Genomic DNA, 23,735 nt, shown 5'->3' on the forward strand with positions numbered 1-23,735 from the left:
TCTTCCATGGAGGAGTTTATTACATCCATAAGAGATAATGATATTCATATGTGATGTCTCACACCTTAATAATCAGGAGGGGGTTTCATGAATCCTGGAAACTTATAGGATAGAAAATCCTGGAAATCCTATCCTGGGAAAAGTCCATGGATATGTGGAGATCATTTATATGAATATAATTTAGTGTATTTTCTCCTGCTGTGTGCGCGCGCTTTGCATTCAGTTTGATTTATTTGTATAGAGCTTTTAACAATGGACATTGTCTCAAAGTAAGCTTTACAGAAATATAGAAGCAGAAAAAAAGTTTTAAGTTAACATTTATCTCTGACAGTTATCCCTAATGAGAAGCCTGAGGCCATGCTGGTGAGGAAAAACTCTCCGAGATGATATGAGGAAGAAACCTTGAGAGGAACCAGGCTCAGAAGGGAACCTCGCCCTCATTTGGGTAACACTGGACAGGAAATAATGTCAATGTAGATAATGTCCTTTCTGCAACAGCAACCAAGAGCTCTTCAGGAACTAGTAGGTCAGTGTAGTTCATTAGCACTAATTCCTTCCTGTCGCAAGCTGACCGATGAATAGGCAGGTCAGAGACGGTGTTAGTCTCAGAGTAGCTCTATCCACAGCAGTCCCCTGGGTCACGGGCTGTCCATGCAGATCTGTCCACAGCAGCAGGAGCACCACCAAGCCACGAGACTCTAACCAAGGGTAGAGCGTCTGGATGGATCAGGCAGGTCTGGAAAAAAGAAGTGGTCATTCTGGGAACTTGGAACATTGGGACCCTGGTAGTGGGAAGTATAGCTCGACAGAGAGAAAGAGATATTAGGTATGCTTGTGATCATGTGGTTTTTAAAGACAATAAATTCCATCAGATGTTACTGGGGCGAGATGAAATAAATACTAAAAAAATAAGACAATTGGCATTTTAACCAGATTTTTTTAAGCGCTAGTTGTCACGCTATTGTTATTTGTGTAATTTTTAAAATTTGGTTTCTTTTTTATTTTTATTTTTTTTCTTAAGGAGGACAGGATGAGGAGCAAATACATAAAAAATATTTTTATAAGTTCTACCAATAATTAAGCTTAACTGCTTTGCTTCTAGTGTTGTATTGAAACTGTGATGTGATAATGATGTGTGTGTGTGTGTGGGGGGGGGGGTGAGTGAGGCCTTGTTGCGGTTGTATTGATGTTAATATTGAGGATGTTGGTCGATGTGAGTCACTCTCAGATGATCTGTGAGAAACCACTGTCATTTCTAGAACTCATGGAAAATGTGAAAAGTGGAGCTTTGGAGTCTTCTGATGCATCAGATGATGATTATTGAAGATTTTTTTATTTTTATTAAAGTTAACACCAGAACACTAACTCAGAGCAGTGCATTGTGGGATGCTTTCCGTTACGTTACTCCTTAATCATTTCCTTACAATCTGAAGTCAGATTACATGCCAGAGTTGAGAAGAATCAACATCCTCAAATGTGGCGAATTATAAACACAATATCTCACGCTTATAATCTGTAAGAACTCAGTAAAGCAACAGCGCACAGCTCCAGGGTCTGAGTTACCATCTCTGTGGAGTGGTGATCTCGTCCATGTGGGTGACTTCCAGGCTTCTTCTCACATCCCAAAAGCATACCAGTAGGTGGACTCGACTCTTTAATTATCCCGTGTGTGAGAGTGTGTGAGAGTGTGTGTGAGTGTGTGTGAGTGTGTGTGTGTGAGTGTGTGTGTGAGAGTGTGTGTGTGAGAGTGTGTGTGTGAGAGTGTGTGTGTGTGTGTGTGAGTGTGTGTGTGTGTGAGTGAGTGTGTGTGTGAGTGAGTGTGTGTGTGAGTGAGTGAGTGTGTGTGTGAGTGAGTGTGTGAGTGAGTGTGTGAGTGAGTGTGTGTGTGAGTGTGTGTGTGAGTGTGTGTGTGAGTGTGTGTGTGAGTGAGTGTGTGAGTGAGTGTGTGAGTGAGTGTGTGAGTGAGTGAGTGTGTGAGTGAGTGTGTGAGTGAGTGTGTGAGTGAGTGAGTGTGTGAGTGAGTGTGTGAGTGAGTGAGTGTGTGAGTGAGTGAGTGTGTGAGTGAGTGAGTGAGTGAGTGTGTGAGTGAGTGTGTGAGTGAGTGAGTGTGTGAGTGAGTGAGTGTGTGAGTGAGTGTGTGTGTGAGTGAGTGTGTGAGTGAGTGTGTGAGTGAGTGTGTGAGTGAGTGAGTGTGTGAGTGAGTGTGTGAGTGAGTGTGTGAGTGAGTGTGTGAGTGAGTGTGTGAGTGAGTGTGTGAGTGTGTGTGTGAGTGAGTGTGTGTGTGTGTGTGAGTGTGTGTGTGTGAGTGAGTGTGTGTGTGTGAGTGAGTGTGTGTGTGTGAGTGAGTGTGTGTGTGTGTGAGAGTGTGTGTGTGTGAGTCCCTGAGTCCCTCCCTCCCATCTGGAGTGTATTTCCACGTCTCTGACCAGAACTTACTAAAAATGAATGAAAATTTCACAAAAATATTAAATAAAAAATATATACACTGATGTTTTTTATATCATTAATAGCCACTTTAAAATATAAAATATATAAACCTGGTCCTTAGACTTGATGATTTAATTAATATACAGAAAAGGGGAGATTTAATCATTATAATAATTTAATAAAAAATTATAGCATGTGGTAATCTTTTAAGAAGAAAACTTTTCAAGGTTAAAAATGATAATTGTACTATTGGGAGTAAAATGATTTCCCATTTTGTTTCATCTACTAGAGTTTATTATTATTATTATTATTATTATTATTATTAATAATAATAATAACTTCCCCGCTTATTTATCAATGGGGTTTAACAGTGGGCCTGGCTGTAGCGCGTATGTAAATGAAACAGAAACCCACCCAATGAAATCCCTCGTATGCAAACGAGGCACGCGGTAGTCCAATCAGCGTGTTCGTGGGAGGAGTCTATCCGGTTCTGTGATCCGGCTCAGGGCTGCGTGAGTTCAGATGATCGGCGGCGTGTCAGCGGTTCCGTGTGGACTTCCATTCTCAAAAACACACGTCACCACCAGAAAGAAGGAGAAAGAGGGGGAAAAAAGGGGAAAAACGAAACAGCTCAGGAACTGGAATTTATCTTTTCTGGATGTGAAAAAGAAAGCGTGGTTTGAAGAGCAGCTTTTCAGAAGATTTTGTGTTTGTGTGTCTTTGAAGTCTTTATGATGTGATTTAGGAGGATGATGATCATGAAGATGAAGAAGAAGATGGATTATCGTCCGGATTGGTCCTGCGTCATGATGTGTGTGTCCTGGACAAGCTGAGACAAACAGAGAGAGACAGAAGTATTAAAGTGTCCTTCTTAATGGAGCGCCTGGTTTCCATTTGGCTGCAGCTGGAGCTCTGGGCCATGGCTGTGCTCTTAACCAGAGGTGAGGAGAACTCAAAACATCAGGATTATAGCGTATACAAGAAATAAATCCATTTTATCACCCATGTAGAATGATTTAGTGGACGTCTTTAAACCTGCACGTGTCTGTAGAAAGATGGAAGGTGAAGTTGTTTTGCTTAGGAAAAGCTTCTGTTATAAAGTCTGAATAAAGCCTTTATAAAGTCTTAATAACATACTAATATATGTTAGAAAACGCAGTATTAAGGTGATATAGAAGCACACCAGGATGTTTAATTGTAAAATATTCATTTATACCATATCATATTTAATAGATTGTCCTGCTCTAGGTAATCTCGCTCTGGAGCATTATCTTGCTCTAAATATATCTTGTTAACAGATTATAGGTTATGTTCAGCACATTATGTTTTCCTTTAGGAACAAATAAAAGTGAGAGAGAGAGAGACAGAGCGAGAGAGAGACAGAGAGAGATAACGGCACGTTAACACGTAGGGGAGAAAAGGCGCTCCACGTGAAAAAACGTGTTAAACAAAAACAGACGAAGTGTTAGCCTGAGGGTAAGAAGGTAAAATAAACGTGAACACGAGCAGAGAGAGAAAGAAGAGAGAGAGACACAGAGAGAGAGACACAGAGAGAGAGAGAGAGACTTGGAGGAATAGTGTGTAAAAATCATGTAAACAATTGAAGAAAAAAAAAACAGATGAAGTGTTAGCCTGAAGGTAAGAAGGTGAAGTAAACGTTAACACGAGCAGAGAGAGAGAGAGAGAGAGAGAGAGAGAAAGAAAGGAAAGAGAGAGAAGAGAGAGAGAGAGACAGAGAAAGAGACAGGAGAGAGAGAGAGAGAGAGAGAGAGACTTAAAGGAATAGTGTGTAAAAAAAATCATGTGAAGTCCAGATCCATGTGACTGAAATTAGGGCTTTTCATTCAACATATTTTGTGTAAAAAGTTAAAACACAAGCGAACATATAGCAACGAATACATCATTTTATGATTTTTTTCATTTATGAATGAAAGAAAAGTCTCACGTGAAACCTGAAAACACGTGACGTGCCTAAAACCCAGGTGTGTAACTGTAGCTTGTGTCACAGAAATCAGCTCCTTTTTATCAAAACATAACGTGTGAAGTGTCTTAAGAAGCTCATTTGTGTATCTGTGACTTCATTATAGCTGTAGAGACGCTTACAGATGATCTCACACACACACACAGATCATTTATTATATTGAGCGAACTGAATGAAATTAAATTTAATGACTAATTTCTGATGGAAATAATATTGTGACTCGTCCTTTTTGTCCCTATGCAGGAGAAATACGGTGTTATTGTGACTCTCCTCACTGTGTGGCTACCGGCTACATGTGCAAGTCGGAGCTGAACGCCTGCTTCACGCGGGTCTTAGATCCACAAAGCTCCAAGTCTCCGCTTTCACACGGCTGTTACGAACCCGAGCTTAACGGAGGAAGCGCGTGCCGAGCCGAGGCTACCCACGAAGCCCTGCGCAGGCCTGCGACGCTCGAGTGCTGTCACGAGGATATGTGCAATTACAGAGGGCCACAGGATCTCACCTACGGCCGGGGAGAAAGCCTGGGTAAGAGCACGCTTAGCAGAGAAATAGTGCATAAAATTGGAACGGATTACATTTGGACACTGAGACTGAGTCTAATTATTACCCCTGGACCGACACGAGTCAGGTTTCTGATGAATAGCACAAAGATTTAGATGTGGTCAAGTATAGAAGTATTGTTACGTCATAAAATTCCAAGCCACGCCCCTTTCTGTCAATGGAAATACTGTGCTAAATTTTAAGTGACTATTGTTACATAATGTTCGAATATTTTTTGTATGTTTTTTATTTACTTTTATTTATTTATTTCAGACCCAAACTAACAAATACAGTATAACAGTGCAAACATATTTTAATATGTGTTTCTGAAAATACCTAAAATACCCTACCCCTGTGCCCACCCTGGGTCCACCCTCACACCCCCAGCGGTGTCATTTACAAAAGGCGTGTACTGTACAATACACTGATGCACTGAATCTGATACAATCATGTTAAAAGTAAGTAGAATAATATAATACACGGATCAGGCATAACATTATGACCACCTGCCTAGTGTTGGTCCCCCTTTTTGCTGCCAGATCAGTCCTGACCCGTCCTGCACTGTGTATTCTGACACCTTATTATCAGAACCAGCCTAAACTTCTTCAGCAATCTGAGCAACAGTAGCTCGTCTGCTGGATCGGATCACACGGGCCAGCCTTCACTCCCCACGTGCATCAATGAGCCTTGGCCGTCCATGACCCTGTCGCCGGTTCACCACTGTTCCTTCCTTGGACCACTTTTGATAGATACTGACCACTGCAGACCGGGAACACCCCACAAGAGCTGCAGTTTTGGAGATGCTCTGATCCAGTCGTCTAGCCATCACAATTTGACCCTTCATCCAACTCGCTCAAATCCTTACGCTTGTCCATTTTTCCTGCTTCTAACATCAACTTTGAGGACAAAATGTTGACTTGCTGCATAATATATCCCACCCACTAACAGGGGCCATGATGAGGAGATACTCAGTCTTATTCACTTCACCTGTATATATCGACATAGTGATGGACAAAACATTTTCAATATCAAACCTGACACTAGTGATCACAAGCGATGCATTAATCAACATCAGTAAGGAGTTAAACACATGCAGGTCAGCTGCTGTAGGAAAATAATCAGCTACAGGTTGACGTGATGAAGCCGGGCATGAGCGGAGTCACTCTCAGTTCCCTAACACTGAGTTATTTCCTTTTATAACAAACAGAATCATCACCAATATTTGTCTATTTATAGTAACATTCCTGTTTTCAGTCATGATATAGCAGCTATAAACATTCATTCCCTCACCAGGCTCTGTTATTTTCTCTACTGAAGCTATTAAGCAAAAACGCTTATCATGTTGCTAAAATTCTCAAATCTGATTGGTCAGGAAGAAGGAGTGGATTCATCTCAGCAGCTCTGAGAGAAAAGAAGTTCTAGCTGCAAGGAAAATGATATTAATACTCTCGTTCTAAATGGTGATGATTTTGATAGTAAGAGCGTACAGAAGGGTTTTTATAGGGGAAGTGCAAGCTTAGTGGTCGAGGTGTTGGACTGCTGATCAGAAGGTTGTGAGTTCGAATCCCAGGTCCACCAAGCTGCTACTGCTGGGCCCCTAAGTCGGGCCCTTAACCCTCAATTGTATAAAATGTGATATAATTGTAAGTCACTCTGGATAAGGCTGTCTGATAAATGCCAGAAATGTTAACGTATGTTGGACATGCTATGTCATTTGCGCGGTTTTCTATAAGGAGATGTTTATGTATCGGTTATGGAAGGAGTTTCCAGTGTCGGTGCTTTGGTGAAGCTGTAAACTCTGTGAAAAGTGACATTTTTTGTCTTCATAACTTTGAGAGCGAGAGAAAATGACCAGAGAGATCCAACATAAAATGTTACTATAAAGGGATAAAAAGTACAAAAGGTATAAATTCTCAATGTTTTAAATGTCTTATCTGTTCAACGTAAGAAACCTATCAATTTCCCACAGATCATCGGAGTCGTCCTCAGGCTGACGGCGGACGCCAGATAATCGCCCGCGTGCAGGAAATCCCCTCCTCCAAGGAAGTGTGGTTCCGCGCCGCCGTCATCGCCGTGCCCATCGCTGGCGGCCTCGTGCTCGTCCTCCTCATCACGCTGGCTCTGAGGATGCTCCGCAGCGAGAACCGGCGCCTGAGGCAGCAGCGACGCGAGATGCTCTCTCGCCTCCACTACGGCTTCCACGGCCAGCATCTGGCCAAAAGCCGCGGCACCAAACTGGACATGGAGTGCATGATGCCTCTGGGAGGACACGAGAGCTGCTGTCTGACCTGCGATAAGATCAGACAGTCCGATCTGAGCAGCCAGAGACTCTTATCGCTGGTCCACTGGGGACGGCACGGTCCGAGAGGCAAGCTGGAGCCGGTCTGAAACGGCTTTGGGAGGAGAAATAAAAATAGACTTGTCGTCCATCCGGCTGCTGCTGTAGAAGCACTTTATTTGAATCTGGCACAAGAGACTTGAAGCTGTGCTCAAGACAGAACTTTAAAAACTGGACTTCTCTAATAACTGAAGGATTGTTTTATTTGTTAAAGATTTGCACTTTTGTATAAAGAAGAAGCGTTTGAGAAAGAAATGGACTGCTCATGCTTCCCGAGTGTACAGATTTGTCCGTGTAAATATGACATGACACAGAATCACACCCTTGTGTGTCTTTTTCTTTTTTTTTTCTGAAGTAATAACACGATGATGGTCAGGTCCCTAACAGCCTACACCAAACTTTCCAACTCAAAACACCAAAAAAAAACGTGAGAGAGAAGAGGTCAGGAGGTGAAAATGATTTAGTTTGTAATAAGGAATGTTAAAAAGGCGTTCATGTTGTGACACGCTGCTCCACTTTGGTGCTTTAAACTCTAAAAAATGCTTAAATACAAAAAGATAATGAATGGGAAAGAAACTTCCAGAACCAGGTTTGTGATAAAAAAAGTGGGCGTTGACCGATCTCCTCTGTAATTATCACATAATTATCCTGTACAGTGAGAAGGATGGGATAAAGCGAGGAGCGTGGGAAGGCCAACGTTTTGTCCTCAAGAGCTTTTTATTTACTGTCAGGTCAAAAATGAAGATCTTTATTATTATTATTAAATGTGAAATTCAGTCTGAGAGAGAGAGAGTGAGAGAGACAGACAAAGAGATAGTGAGAAAGAAAGAGAGAGACAAAGAGTGTCTGTGGGAGAGAGAGAGAGACAGAGAGTGTGAGAGAGACAGACAAAGAGAGAGAGACAGAAAGTGTGTGTGTGTGTGAGACATAGAGAGAGAGACTGAGATTGTGTTTGTGTGTGAAAGAGACCGAGATTGTGTGTGTGTGAGACAGACAGAGAGAGAGAGAGAGAGAGTGTGTGTGAGAGAGAGACAGAGAGAGAGACAGAGTGTGTGTGTGAGCCAGAGAGAGAGAAAGCGAGATTGTGTGTGTGTATGTGTGTGAAAGAGACAGAGAGAGAGAGAGTGTGTGTGTGTGTGTGTGTGTGAGAGAAAAAGAGAGCGAGAGAGAGACAGACAGGGAAGGACAGGCAGACAGAAAAAGAGTGTGTGATAGACAGACAGAGAGAGAGACAGGGAAGGACAGAGAGAGAGACAGGGAAGGACAGAGAGTGAGAAACACAGACAGAGAGAGACGAACGCGGTGCAACAGGTTTGTTAACGTCAATCGTTGGTTCGAGCGTTACCATGGGAACGTGAAGTAAATGCCAGGAGCAGTCTCATAAATTTCACGTCTTGTTCTGAAACCTGAAGCTTTTGGCATGACGACGTTTTTCCCCTCAGGACAACTTGCTCAATCCGTCACACCACAGCGCTGACGAGTTCTTCATTTTGATTGGTCGGGGAGTCAGGCTTCGTTTTCTGTTCTGTGCTAATCACGGGTTAATATTAATGCACACGTTCTGTTACCTTATTGTTTCTATAGCAACCGTCGTTCAGACATGCACGCGGTACGAAGAGGGGTTCAGGTGTGTATGGAAGGAGTCTCCAGTGTCAGAGCTCTGAAACAGTCAGAAACAGCGGCTATTTAAAGCTTTAACAAAAGGAGAGAACTTCATGCCTCGTGGCTAATTTGTGTGTAATATGTGTGTAGAGAGAGAGAGAGAGAGAGAGAGAGAGAGGAAAAGAAACAGTGAGGGAAAGAATCTTCACATCATCATGACCTTGATTGATTTCCTCTAACTGTATGAGCCCAGCTTGAGTTCTATTAAAGCTCTATTAAAGCTCAGTGTTAGTCAGGAGTCAGGATATTAATATTATCAGGATTATTAGTTTATTACTTCAGGATTTGGGGATTTTATCAAGTGCAGGAATTAACATCAAATCTCCACAATATTCAGAGGAGTTTTTGACGACTTGACTTTTTGAGTTGACTTGAGTTGACTTGTTGATGTGACGACTTTTTGACTTGACTTGACTTATTGCCTTGACTTCTTGAATCGACTTGACTTGTTGACTTGACTTGGTAACTTCACTTGACTCGACTTGTTGAATTTACTTGTTCACTTGAGTTGACTCGTTCACTTGACGTTGGCTTGTTTATTTGACTTGACTTGATTTAACTCGTTGACTTGACTCGTTGACTTGACTTTATCAGGACGTGTTGTGACGTCACCACCACACTCATTCAGCCGAAGTCCATTCACGTGTGTGGAACGTGAGCACAGCTCTCATATAAAGTCATTTCAGATGTGCCTCACTGCTAGGAGTTAAAGCAGAAGAATCCTGTGCTGGTGATTTCACCAGTTCAAGCAGTTTTCCTTAAAAACAAACCAAATCAAACGTCTTTAGCCCAAAAAATAACCCTCAGTGAAACTCCAGTCCTGTAAAGAGTTAGAGATTAGATGGCAGGTCTCAGTGAATGTGCCACAGCGTTTTTCTGGAGTTTCTCGATCTGCTAACAGACTTGACGGGACCTGGAGGGAGATGAAGAGGATTAGATTAATCAAGCCAGGAAGTATTAGTGTTAAAGATTAGGGTTTGAATTTTTGGAAAACTTGGCCAGAGTCTGAAAGCTTCTCCTGATGTGGGTGGTGTAATGAACGTAACCACAACATGCAGGAATTTTGTCCCCAGGACTCTGAATAGCTTAATCAAGCCCAGAGAGTGGGTGTGTTAGTACGTCAACACACACACACACACACACACACACACACACAGCTTTAGAGTCATTAGGCTACCACTGAGAAGTGTGGAAGCTCTTACGTTAATGCCTCGTTTTTATCATAGCACTCTCTCTCTCTCTCTCTCTCTCTCTCTCTCTCTCTCTATCTATCTCTATCTATCTATGCCAGCGCTCTTTATCTCTCCCTTCATTCATCTGTCACTCCCAGGTGCTGTTAGCTAGTAGTTTCTTTACACCACCTCTCTCTCTCTCTCTCTCTCTCTGCCAGCATTTTTATTTCTTCCATCATTCATCTGTCACTTCTCTGTGCTATTAGCTAGTAGTTTCTTTCCAGCATCCCTCCCTCTCTTTCTTTTTCTCTTTTTCTCTCTCTTTTTCTCTCTCTCTGTATCTCTCTCTCTTTTTATCCCCCCGTCTGTATCCCTCTCTCTCTCTCTCTCTCCGTCTTTCTCGTCTTATCTCCATCACTCTATTTCTCTCTCTCTCTCTCACACCGGTCTGTCATTCCCAGCCACAGCTGACTGTCTCTCTCAGGGAGACAGGTGCTGTAACCGAGCCTCAGTCTCAGCCTTGGTGCTAAAACCTCATCCGCTAATCTGTTAACGCGGCGGCTCGGCCCTGTCGCTCTGCCATTATCCTCACGCTAAGCTCTTGATTTTGCTCATTAGACCTTATTTACATTCCTCATCCAACTGCTGGGGTTCAGTCATTCCGCCGTTAGCGCGTGTCCGATCCTGCAGCAGATGATGATCCGGTGCTTCACTTTGTTTCTTTCTTTAAATTTAAGATCTAAGGCTTTAATAAAAGGGCAGAACGTCACACCTTGTGGGTAAAGTGTGTGTCTTTTTGTGTAACTGTGAGAGAGAGAGAGAGGAAAAGAAACAATGAGGGAAGGAATCTGTACATCTTTGTTTTCCTCTAACTGAATGAGCGTGTCTTTACATCAAACTGTGATTCATCTGTAATGCGGTTTGAGTGCTTGTCAATCAAATAAGCTCCGCCCCTAGTTCACAGAGCATGACTTATTCCAAGTTTGTGAGCACATTGCCAAAAAATCTATAATCTAGAGTAGGGTAAAGTTTCCGATTGTGTTTTTGTTGCATTTTATAAAATAATTGAACTGTTTTTTCTTTTAAACACGGCCCGGCTCCGAGCCCCTGACCGGTTCCTCGTCTTTGCGGCGTCTCCGGTTATATCTGAGTGACCGAAACCGACAGAAAAACGACACAAAACCCGAAATGTATACCTTTAACACTCCCGCTTTGTGCTCAGGCTTCATTACAGCCAATTTAAGAGAAGGGAGCGAGAGCGTTCGCTTCTGACAGTAATAACAGGGACCTCCTTCTGGAAGGTTCTATATATTTAAGTCTATCCTGTCTTTTTATAGCTTTAAATTTTACTTAGCCAAAGTCATCTAGATAAAAAAAAAGAACCCTAGCGCGACTCCACCCTTTGTTTTCTAAAAATTCAACCGACTATAAATCAGTTGATTTACAGCACGCAGCCTTTACCCGAGATAAATATCAGTCCCGTATGTCATTCAGAACAGACTCCGGTTACGATCCGTCCGGCATGCGGCGTGTATGGCGACGGAAAAGGTTTTCCGAGTGGAGATCTCGGCATGGGAAACGCTGGAAGTCTTCAGCGGGAATCATAAACACGGTACAGGAAAGTCTTGTAGTACTCTGGCACGCTGTGGTGAAACAGCCTGCCTGCTCCGACTTGCCAGATAATATCAAAGTGCTCTAAATGAGAGACTTCAGAGCTGGAGCTGGTCCATTCCCACTGAAAACAAAGGAGAAAAGGTGTTAGGAGAAGAAAGGAGGAGGAGAAGAACGAAAAAAAGAGACCTTCCCAAATGCCTTTTTAACTCAATTACTGAAACCTTGACAGGCTGTCTGAGAGATCAGCTTCAACACTTTAACACACACACACACCATTATCTCCATTCCTCCAGGTCATGTGAGAGACAGAGGCTTTTAGGGGGCAGATTTGGGGGCTCTCTTAGCGAAGGGTCTGCTCTCAAATCCCAGGCCTGTTCCAGACTTGATCAATCGAGAGAGCGTGCACTTTGAACTTGGAGTGCGAGGAATGCGGCTAATGCGGGAGCTCACGGGGCGGAGAGCAGCCGAGAGGTCGAGGGACGTCTTTCTTAGGCACGACAGCTGAGCTACTGACACCGAAAAGGGTTCGAGAGACGGAGTGTGAAAAAAGCTCACGTTGGAGAACCTTAAATAGAAAGGAAAAATTCATCCAATTTATTTCGATGTGCACACGGGAGTTGACAGCTGCTGTAGCATAAATATCTATAAACAGATAAAAAAACAACAACAACGCATGGCTGATGTAACTAAAACATTTCTAGAACGTTAAACGTGACTATAAATGGATAAAAACAACAACAACAACAACGTATAGCTGCTGTAACATAAGTGGCAGGTTTTGCAGATGTTCCACAACATTAAATGCATCTATAAATGGATAAAAAAAATAAAAAACATGTAGTAACCTAAGTGACAGCAGGTGGTGGTGGTGGTGGTGTTGAAGGAAGAGGATGTTGGTGGTGGAGGTAGCGGAGCAATAGGTAGATGTGGCAGAGTTCGTGGAGATGTAGGTGGAGATGGTGGTGGTGGTGGTGGAGGAGGAGGTAGTGATGGTGGACAAGGAGGAGGAGATGGTGGTGGTGGTGGAGGTGAAGGTGGTGGTGGTGGTGAAGATCGTTAAATGTATCTATAAATGGATAAAACAAGAACATGTAGCTGCTGTAAATTAAGTGACAGCAGGTTTTGCAGATGTTCTACAAAAACACCGATTAGGAATAGCTGCTGTACCGTAAGTGATAACAGGTTCAACAACGTTAAATGTATTAAAACGTATTAAAAAAACCCATTAACATTCTTTATAAAATAAACTTAGCTTTGGCAAACTGGTGAAGTGGAATAAAGCGCTTCAGGATGCAGCCCCCTGATGCTTCATTTATTCCTCTTACACCACAACAGCCTACACGACTCGAACCTTACACAACCATATTAACCATCCTCCTGCTACGTTTCCTTTACTTCATCCAGCCAGACGCTACATCTAACACACACACGACAGGAAGTCCAAGGTCAGCGTCTTTCCCCAGCCTGGAGCGCTCAGATATTTTGAGGTTTTGATAAGTTCAGGGTCGTAAGCGTTAGGTGTCAATGATTCTGTGCGATTTCTGTGAAAACCTTCTTTATATTTAATTCATCTTCGACTCTTCAGCTAGAGTTAGGGCTGTGGAGTGGGGGGAGGGGCAGGCTAGGTCTACAGCAGACCCCCGTCTGGTACAACACACACACACACACGCTGACAGACAGGAAACACTTAGTCGTCTGCTGTTGCGTCTCAAACCCGAGACACATGATACCTATTCAAAGCAGCGTTTAGCGCTCGCGTTTTTCCCCCCGCTGCAATTTCAAAGATAAATCTACGTAGCATGTTAAATCTTACGCTCTTTTATTCATCCGGCTCCAGTGAGACCCTTTTAAACGTTTCAGTAAATCAGATTCCTACTGGAGGAGATTCTTCATCCCGCTGCTAATGTTGCTAATAATTTATGAAAGCATAAAAAGCTCGATTAGCGTTCGCATCATGCTAAAAATGTCCCTCAGGCCTGCTAGGACACCTGATTAGCAAGTTTGAAGTTTTACTGAGAGAAACTTGAGCCTTGCTGGTTACTAGCTTAGTTTTGAATTGATCTGCGTTTAAATCTGATTAGCTTTCTCTGTGTTTGTTTACTTAGCCAGGATGCATGGAAACCGGGAGAGTAAATAAAAATAGTGCTAGCATAAGATGTAAGATTCATAAAGCTTAGCATAACAGCATGAAGATGCTTTTGACTAAAGAGAGTTAAAAATAAATAAATAAATAAACACTCTATGTTCAACTTAAGTTGAAATAAATCTTGTTACTAGTCCAGTGAATGATTCTGACTAAACAAACGCTGTTAGCTTAGCATGATAGTGTCCAAAAGCTCACAAGACAATCTGTTTATTTTCTTCTGTAATTTTGTACAACAAAAAAAACCTTGTGTTTAAAAATAACAAACATTTAAGCTAGCTTAGCCTCGTCGTTTACAGAAGGTTTATAGAAGTCGCTAGCTAGCTGACATAACACGTTAAAAATATCAACTTCATGCAAATCTCACGATGTTTGAGGCTCAGATGTAACTGTGGCTTGTACTGTATTATTCTGGTGGCTGATTCTGACTAAACTGACGCTGCTAGCTTAGCATGATTGTCTCTGAAAGCTATGGAGAACGATTTTTACCCTCTATATTAGAAAAATATTCTCCTTAAACTTTACTTTCAGTATGATGACAAGTGTTTTACATTAGATTTAAAGATTTACGCTAGCTTAGGCTCATTTGCGTTTTGTTTTTAGCATACATAGCTAACATTTTGTATCAGTCACTAGCTACAGCTGGCATAATGAGAATAAGAAGTTATAAATGTGTCCCTTATGTCATGTTTCAGGTTCAGATTCAGGTGTTCTTCTCTATGATTTTTATTTAATGTATCCTGTTAGCTTAGCATCGGTTTTTCTGAGGTAATTCAAAGCAAGCCTGGATATTTTGCACCTCTTTGACGTGTTTTCTTATGACTTTTGTGAACAAAGATCCACTAGCTTAGCATTGTTTGGTTTTTGTTAGAGTATTAATGTACCTCAGCGATACAGTTGTTAGCCAAAGCTACGTTTTAAAAGCTAGCATTAATGTAAGCAAGTTGTGAATGGAGTTAGGATCAGGATTAAAACATGAATTAGGTGTTTTTTTAGGATGGAAGTTTAGCTTCACGTCGTCTTAAGACTTAATCTTAAAGCTACATTATTGATGCAAGTCAAGAGCGCTTTTATTCTTCCATAAAAAGGGAAATCTCGGGAAAGTTAAAGTGTTTTAAATAGCAAATAACTGAAAGAAGTTGTTTTATAGCTTTTCTCTAAAACCCCATCATTTTCCTGGCTGATGTAACGGATAAACGCCGAGCGCTCGCTTTACACGACCTCGCACACGCCTCCAGTGTTTATCGCGAGCGTATCAGCAGCACTCACAAAACCGTCGAGGTCACGTTGTAAAACAGTTTAAAAGAAAACCCTCTGACCATATCGGGTTCGATCTCTGGCCCGACGCATCCTCTCGCTCGGCCGTCTGCGGCGTCTGCAGATAATAAACAGTCTGGAGCTGAAAGCCTGCTTATTTTCTGGCCGCTGGTTAAAGCAGAGAGAGAGATTTTCAGGCCCGTGATCTTCAGCATGATGATGATGGTTTCTGACAGAGATGATGGAGATCCTCAGAGCGCTGCGTTTGGTTTTTACAAAGAATAAATGCTCAGATTGTGCTGCTGCTTGAGCTGGAATTTTATTTTGAACAATAACGTCTGTAAAAAGCCACAACAGCACCACCACCTCCACCTCCTACACTACCACTGCCTCCACCACCTCCTACACTACCACTGCCTCCACCACCTCGTCCACCACCTCCTATACTACCACTGCCTCCACCACCTCGTCCACCACCTCCTACACAACCACTGCCTCCACCACCTTGTCCACCACCTCCTACACTACCACTGCCTCCACCACCACCACCACCACCACCACCTACTATACTACCACTGCCTCCACCTCCTCCACCACCTCCTACACTACCACTGCCTCCACCACCTCCTACACTACCACTGCCTCCACCACCTCGTCCACCACCTCCTACACAACCACTGCCTCCACCACCTTGTCCACCACCTCCTACACTACCACTGCCTCCACCACCACCACCACCACCTACTATACTACCACTGCCTCCACCTCCTCCACCACCTCCTACACTACCACTGCCTCCACCACCTCGTCCACCACCTCCTACACTACCACTGCCTCCACCACCACCACCACCACCTACTATACTACCACTGCCTCCACCTCCTCCACCACCTCCTACACTACCACTGCCTCCACCACCTCCTACACTACCACTGCCTCCACCACCTCCTACACTACCACTGCCTCCACCACCTCGTCCACCACCTCCTATACTACCACTGCCTCCACCACCTCGTCCACCACCTCCTACACTACCACTGCCTCCACCACCTCGTCCACCACCTCCTACACAACCACTGCCTCCACCACCTTGTCCACCACCTCCTACACTACCACTGCCTCCACCACCACCACCACCTACTATACTACCACTGCCTCCACCTCCTCCACCACCTCCTACACTACCACTGCCTCCACCACCTCGTCCACCACCTCCTACACTACCACTGCCTCCACCACCACCATCACCTACTATACTACCACTGCCTCCACCTCCTCCACCACCTCCTACACTACCACTGCCTCCACCACCTCCTACACTACCACTGCCTCCACCACCTCCTACACTACCACTGCCTCCACCACCACCACCACCTACTATACTACCACTGCCTCCACCTCCTCCTACACTACCACTGCCTCCACCACCACCACCTACTATACTACCACTGCCTCTACCACCTCGTCCACCACCAACACCACCACCTAATTCACTACACTCCTGCCTTCACCACCTCATCCACCACCACCACCTACTACACTACCTCTGCCTCCACCTGTACCACCTCCTCCAACACCACCACCTAATTCACCACACCCCTGCCTTTACTACCTCATCCACCATAATCATATTCTGGTGTTTATAATCATTTATAATCACACTCTGGTGTTTATAATCATTTATAATCACACTCTCTGGTGTTTATAATCATTTATAATCACTCTCTGGTGTTTATAATCATTTATAATCACACTCTCTGGTGTTTATAATCATTTATAATCACTCTCTGGTGTTTATAATCATTTATAATCACACTCTCTGGTGTTTATAATCATTTTGAATGTAATGTAATGGGATGTCGGTGAAACGGGTTAGTTCCTGTTCTCACTTACGTTACAGCAGCTATAAGCCACGCCCCCTCCCTGAGCCCACAGCCTGGGTTTCTCTCCTGTTCTCCTGGCCATGAGCTTCATCAGGATTCGATCTCCAGACGAACGTTTTACTTTTCTGCCAATCTTGTGGACATTTTTGTGTCAGACTGTCGACAGGTTTTCCAGGCTACTGGAAGTGTTTTGGTAAAAAGCTGTGCGGAAAGCGTTACAGGACGAGATCAAAGCAGAGCAGCAGCTTCCTCCGACATCCAACCGTCCTCCATCATGTCCCATCATGCTCATAATTACACAAAGCTTTCTCCCTCAGAGCCAAGCCCTCAACCTTACCCTCCATCAAATTACAACCCTCTCTCTCCCTCACTGTCACTCTCTCTCTCCCTCTCTCTTACTTGCTCTCTCTCTACCTCTCTCTCTCTCTCTCTCTCTCTCTCTTGCTTGCTCTCTCTTTCTCTATATCTATCGCTCTCTCTCTCTCCCTCTCTTTCTCTCTCCCTTTCTTACTTGCTCTCTCTCTCCCACTCTCTTGCTTGATCTCTCTCCCTCTCACTCTTTCTCTATCGCTCTCTCTCCCTCCATCTCTCTCACCCTCTCTTGTTTGCTCTCTCTCTGTCTCTCTCTCCCTCTCTCATTTAACTCTCTCTCTCTCTCTCTCTCTCTCTTGCTGTCTCTTTCTCTCCCTCTCTCTTGCTCTCTTTCTCTATCTATCGCTCTCTCTCTCTCCCCCACTCTCTCCCTTTCTTACTTTCTCTCTCTCTCCCAGTATGTAGCTTGTTCTCTCTCCCTTGCTCTCTCGCTCTATCTCTCTCTTCCTCTCTTGCTTGCTCTCTCTCTCTCTCCCCCTTTTTCTTGCTTGTTGTTGCTCTCTCTCTCTAGCTCTTTATCTCTCTTGCTTCTCTCTCTCTCTCTCTCTCTCTCTCTCACACACACACACCTTTGACACAGAGCTGCACTTCACAGTCACATGAGGCGGAGTGCATTCCAGTGGTTGAGGTTTAATAACAGGGCTCACTGTGTCTTCCTGCTCGCTCCGCTCCACTTTGCTCTCTGTAGGAGATCTGACCGATTCACATCACATCCACCTCCATAAAACAGACGGTTTATAAAAACAGATCGATGAGTAGCTCCTAGCGACGTCCGTCTGAACTAGCCTGTGGGGATCCACTAGAAACAAACAACAACAAAACAAAATTCCACCAAAAATATCTTTAATAGCTAATACTCCGGTATTAGGTTAACATGATGCTATATTCAGAAATCTTTATTCTGCTCATTTTAGTGTATTTTTTAAGGAATTTTTTTATTCATTGAAGAGCAAAATGTTGTGAAAGTTTACCCCGAATAAGAGCTAAACACATTTAAACATTATCTCCATTTTTGTTTTTGTTTTTTCTGACAGGAAAAAGATTTTTCCTCAGATTTAGACGTTATTTTCTCCCTCAGTGTTCTTCAGCTACATTGTGGAGAAGAAAGAGACAAATCCGTGTGAAATTTCATCTGTAATTAGCACCAAGCGATCTTTCTTACATTAGCGATACGATCTGATAGAGAGGTAGAGATGTGGTTAAACATGGAGTTTTTGCTACGGAGATGAATGTTTTTGAGGCGAAAGTGTAAGGATTTGAACCTGCATTTTACAATTATTAAATAATTTTTAGCTCCAAGCTAGCTACGATAACGTTCAGGAGAAACGTCTGATTGATCACATTCGGGATAGGTAATCAGTAAACAAACTGTTCCCCGATGGAATGTCATGGTGGGATGGAGATGGAGAGCCGCAGGAGGTCTGGGATTTCGCTCAGGTTTTAGACGTCCAGATCGAGATCGGGTAACTGTAGCGACCCGGCAGCTGGAGCGAATAAAGGAGAAACAGGAAGAGATGCAATCGCTGCCTCTGACCAGATTAAGCTGAGGGAGAGCCCTGGATGGGAGAGCCGAGAGAACGGGGTTGAGCAGATAATGCGAAAGGTCAACGTTTAGCCTGGAGCTCTGGACAGATTAACACCAGGCAGGACATTAACCAGGGACGCTAAGCTGCTGGCGCAAAAGAATCAGAACTTAAACTAAATTTGAAAGCTTTTAATGGAGAAATATATCCTTTATATTCCTGTTTTTAATAGAAATTTACAAATGATTAAAAGTTTTAATCAACAAAAGTTTTCTCTCCTTCTCTCTCTCTCTGTGTTACTCTTTCGCTTCCTCTCCCTTCCTCTCTCTCTCTCTCTTTCTTTTGTTTCCTCTCCTTTCTCTTCCCCCCTTTCTTTCTATCCCCCCTCTTCCTCTCCCTTTCTTTTCCTTGTCTTTCTCTTCCCCTCTCTCTTTCTATGTCTCTCTCCCCCTCCCTTTCTCTCCCTCTCTCTCTCTCTCTCTCTCTCTCTCTCTCTCGCTTTTCTCTGACTCAGTTATGTCAGATATTAAAGGTATCAGGTGACTTCTACTTGTCTGCAGTTTGTTAGTCTGCTGGATCAGTAGAAGTTGTTGTGTGTGTATTTTGTGTAACTGCTTTGTGTAGTTGTTTTGAGGATGAATATAACGTACATTAAAGAGCAAGTAAACAAAGAGAAAAGCTACAGAGACTCCAGTAATCACTTTGTAGATCGGTGCTGAGCTGAAAAGCATCTCAGGAGGATCGGGATTCGGTTCCGTCAGGAGACGACACGAGGCTGAGGAGCCGGAGATCCTCTGAAGCTCGTGTTGCAGAGATCTTCAAATTAAATGAAAAGATTTCCCATTAGCTCGAATCTGCCTTTAAACAAACACGTGAATTCTGCTCTGAAAATAGTTCCTGCTCGGACTTTTTGTCGCTCTGAACATAGCCGTAGTGAGAACGCTCTGTGTACGCCGTGTTTAGCAGCTATTTCCAAGCGTTCCCACTTTTCATTCCTTCCGCTCTTGATTTCCTGGATTTCCTGACAGGCCACAAGTTGGCAGAGATGACGCGGGCAGTTTATTTAGCGGCTGTTTGTCTGTGGAGCTCTAACATGTGTTTAGTTTAATCTGCTAAGGCCATCAAGTGCTGCATAATAACCGAGGGCAGCGGAGAGGTGGCGCGAGGGCTTTAGGGCTCTTCAGGAAGACACGGGAGCTGAATAACAGGCCTGATGGCCGGAAGAAACGCATGACTCAGCAGAAAGTCGGAGCAGAGTTATAATTTTGCTTTCAAAAAATAGAGTCTAACCACCGAATACCATCCTTCTGTGTGCTCTCTCTCTCTCTCCCTCTCTCTCTCTCTCTCTCTTTCTCTCTCTCTCTTTTGGCCCATCTAATTATGGGTCCGGAAGATTGCAGGGTTTAAGTCATCTCCACAAGACTGGCCAAAACTGGAGACTGTGTGCACACTGCGGATGCAGAAAAACACACACGCTTCTGTACCTCTTTTTTTTTTCTGTCGTTCTCTGCCTCAGTGTCCCTCCCTCCCTCTCTCTCTCTCGCTGTCAAAATAAATATTACAAATACTTTCCCACTTTCGTCTTTTAAGCAGATTGGAAATGCTTCTGTGGTGAGGTACGGCGACAGAACAAGCGCTTGAATAACTTTTGTTAAACATTCGGTCTGCTAACAATCAGGGAAGATTCGCAGAAGAGGTGGTGATTTAGAGCGATCTCTTAAAGTCGAGGTGAGTCTGGGGTTGTAATGTTAATGCTACAGAGCTGCAATATTGCACAGTAAGGAAGGATTCAGTCATTCCAACCCAGAAGTTGTTTCTTAAGAACCGTGAGGACCTGAAAAGCATCTCAGAGAAATGCAGAGCTGTGACAAGAAAAGGGTTTTTTTTGTTTTTTTTTGAGAGCTGTTGATGGATCGTGACGTCTCCGTGTTTAGGTAGTGGACTAAGTTTGTCTATTTTGATAAGGTGTAATTACCTAAAAGTATGTGGCTGTATTTTGTCTTTGGGCGGTGTCTTGGTGCAGCGTGTTATCAGCAGGGCCTCAAGCGGCCTCCCTGCATTTAGATGTGCACTGCTCTGTAATTATACATGTACCAGGCTGTCTGGAGTGTAACAGAGCAACAGGACAGGCTGAGAGAGAGAGAGAGAGAGAGAGAGAGAGTGTCTCCTTTCAGAGAAGTTCCACTCCACTCCACCCGGCTATTCCATACACACTTTGCTGACCCGAGGTCAGTTCGAAGGTGTAGCTAAGAAGCAGTAAACGCTTTGAACTGCAGATCCTGAGTCAGTAGGTCTGAGGTCAATTTATTTTGGTTTCATGTGATAATTGCTCGAAGCCAGTTCCTCAGACTAGATCGTTCTGGTCATTCTCAAGGTTGACGTCGTCTACTGGAGTCTAAAAAGCTGTCCATTGTCTCTGATGGTCCATCCATTCGACAGCCAATCAAAGCCAGGCTACAGAGTTTCTATGTTTAGTTCCCGAAAGTTCTATTAAAGATTGGTTCATGAATGTGCAGAATTTTAGAGAGTCAAATCAGAGCAAGATTCATGAGCCTGAAGGTTGCAGAGAGAACCGTGCACACCATCTCACACGCTTGGTTTTCCTGAGGATAATCGAAACCAGTTCAAAAGGTCACCAAAGGTCGATTAAAACCTTGCCTCCTAAGCCAGACTCGGAGCTTTGAAATTCACTCCAGAGTCTGGTCTTTTCTTTTACCACCTTGGTTCGTCTGACATGGCAGATGACCACCCACAGACCTTATCCATGGAACATTCCAGATCATTTCATATATTCACCACTTCTGAATAACTTCATAAATAAAGTTTTCTCTACAGTTTGCTTGAAGTTTGCTCACAGAAGAGTGGAGAGCCGAAAGATTCCAGATTCTGAAGCTTATGGCCAGAAAAGTGGACCAAAGTGCACCATACTGAAGACATGGAGATGCAGACTAATCAAAACCAGTCCAAAAAAAAGAAACTCAGCCTGTGGCCAATTAAAACCAGTTCAATAAGCTTCCCAAGGCTAAGTCTTTCCATCGTTTTTACTTTTCATGCTAAACAAAAGCTACCGTACATGTTATAGATAAAGCTAGGCTTTGTTTTCATGTAGACCTTCATGACTTGATGCAGCAAAATATTATACAGCTTATACAACCGCTAATTGTATTAGCAATGCCTCATTTATATTTGTTAAAGGTGAAAATTGCTGACTGTGTCGTTTAGCTGGTGCTGATTGAGTTTCTGTGCTGCCATAGAGATCTAAACGGAAACATCTGAAATAATGTATAGGTTTATTTCTTCCATAAAAAAAAACATCACCGTCGTTCACTGTGATAGCCTCACCGCTAGGGATTTACAGAAGAATTTATTTTACGGTTAAATTTTCTCCAGACGTTTGAGAGAATTCGACACGTTTTATTTATTAATTTCTTGATTTATTACATTCTGTATTGTTGTCATATTGTCTGGATGTGTTTGTAGAAAGTAAATGTATGTCGATGTATGTTAAGGCTAACTGTGTATTTATTTAGACTTGATTGTCCACTGTAGTTACAGACCGTGTTAAAAAATAATGCTGTATGGAAAATAACGAGATGTATAATTGAAGCAAAATCCTGCTAGCTAGACTAGCCAGAGTTTGTAACATTAGAGTCTTTTCACATTTCACAGAATGAAGCAGAAACAAATCACCAGCCGTACGAACAGGACGCAGATCGGACTATGAGAAAGAGAGGGTTTTTTTTTAGGTAATAAGCTAGTGCAGGTTACAATGTTCCATTATATGGGCTGATTTATTGAGCAGGGTTATTGATGTAAGTACCATAAAGCAGGAGGTTTTCTCTTGGCCTTCTTTCTTATTAAGTTTCATACTTAATAAGTATAAGTTATATAAGTACATACTTAATACTAAATAATGTTGATACATGGGCTGGTATTATAGACTATAATAAGGCCAGTCACGGACAAGAAAACATATGAAAGAAAACAGCGACTTCAAGAAAGATTAGTGAGGAAGTCTGATACCAAATGCGAAAGGATTTCCGCTACGTGTTTTGGAAATCATTTATCTTTTTCGCCTTGCACATGTTTGACACGTAGCTATTGTTCTTCATATAAACATGCCTTTGAGAAGAAGGGGAGCATGTAGTGAGGACTAACTCGAGAAGGAACGCACACCCGGGACGTAGTTCCAGATGATAGCATCTCCTGCCAGGAGTTTGTATTTGTGTTTGTATTAATAGCCTTGTATTTGTGTGAATTAAGCCAGCAGTGGCACTCGAGAAAGGCTTGCGGTTATCCCACAAACGAATATTACTTTCCGTCCAAAATAATTCGCTAAAGGCCTACGGATGTGAAAACAAAACGTGCGCCTCTGTAAACCGACATCTGTTCGTGGTTTTGGACTCGCCTCCAGACGAGCCGGCCCTCGAGTGCTAAGCGATTGGCTCGCATTAACAAAAGCCTTCATCGCTAATAAGCTCAGTGTTAATTAGTCCCTGTTAAGCAGCGATGGCTGTTTGGACATGTTGGATACGGATCACGCCAAATCCAATCGAGTTCAAGTTACAGTTTGGAGTTTGTATCCACGATGCTTTGAAAGATGTTGAAAGTTTTGGGTTAATATCAGAATATGTGGTGTTGAATGAAGGAACATGTGAATGTGGATCATCTGGACTGATTTTTGGTGTTTAGCGTGATGTGTAATAAAGATGCAAGCTATTTCGTTTTCATGGGCTACATTTAATCATGTCTGAAAGCGATTTTCAGATTCAGTCCAGAGAAAATGTTCTCTCATCTGCTGAAAATCAGCGTCCTGGAGTTCC

The 23,735-nt window shown here is 43.1% G+C and overlaps 1 long non-coding RNA gene across 2 annotated transcripts; it reads right to left on the reverse strand.

The window, feature by feature from the left end:
- Positions 1-124: 124 nt before the first annotated feature.
- On the reverse strand, positions 125-15,552 carry LOC131370739 (uncharacterized). Of its 2 annotated transcripts, XR_009207461.1 has the most exons (4): positions 12,008-15,552; positions 11,582-11,855; positions 2,842-9,861; positions 125-736 (listed from the first exon to the last, which is right to left on the reverse strand). It is a non-coding gene; the product is annotated as an uncharacterized LOC131370739 (long non-coding RNA). The 2 variants fall into 2 exon arrangements; XR_009207460.1 differs by having other exon boundaries at positions 11,582-15,552.
- Positions 15,553-23,735: the final 8,183 nt, after the last annotated feature.

The sequence above is a fragment of the Hemibagrus wyckioides genome, linkage group LG20 (genome assembly GCF_019097595.1).
Source record: "Hemibagrus wyckioides isolate EC202008001 linkage group LG20, SWU_Hwy_1.0, whole genome shotgun sequence".
NCBI classification, from domain to species: domain Eukaryota; kingdom Metazoa; phylum Chordata; class Actinopteri; order Siluriformes; family Bagridae; genus Hemibagrus; species Hemibagrus wyckioides.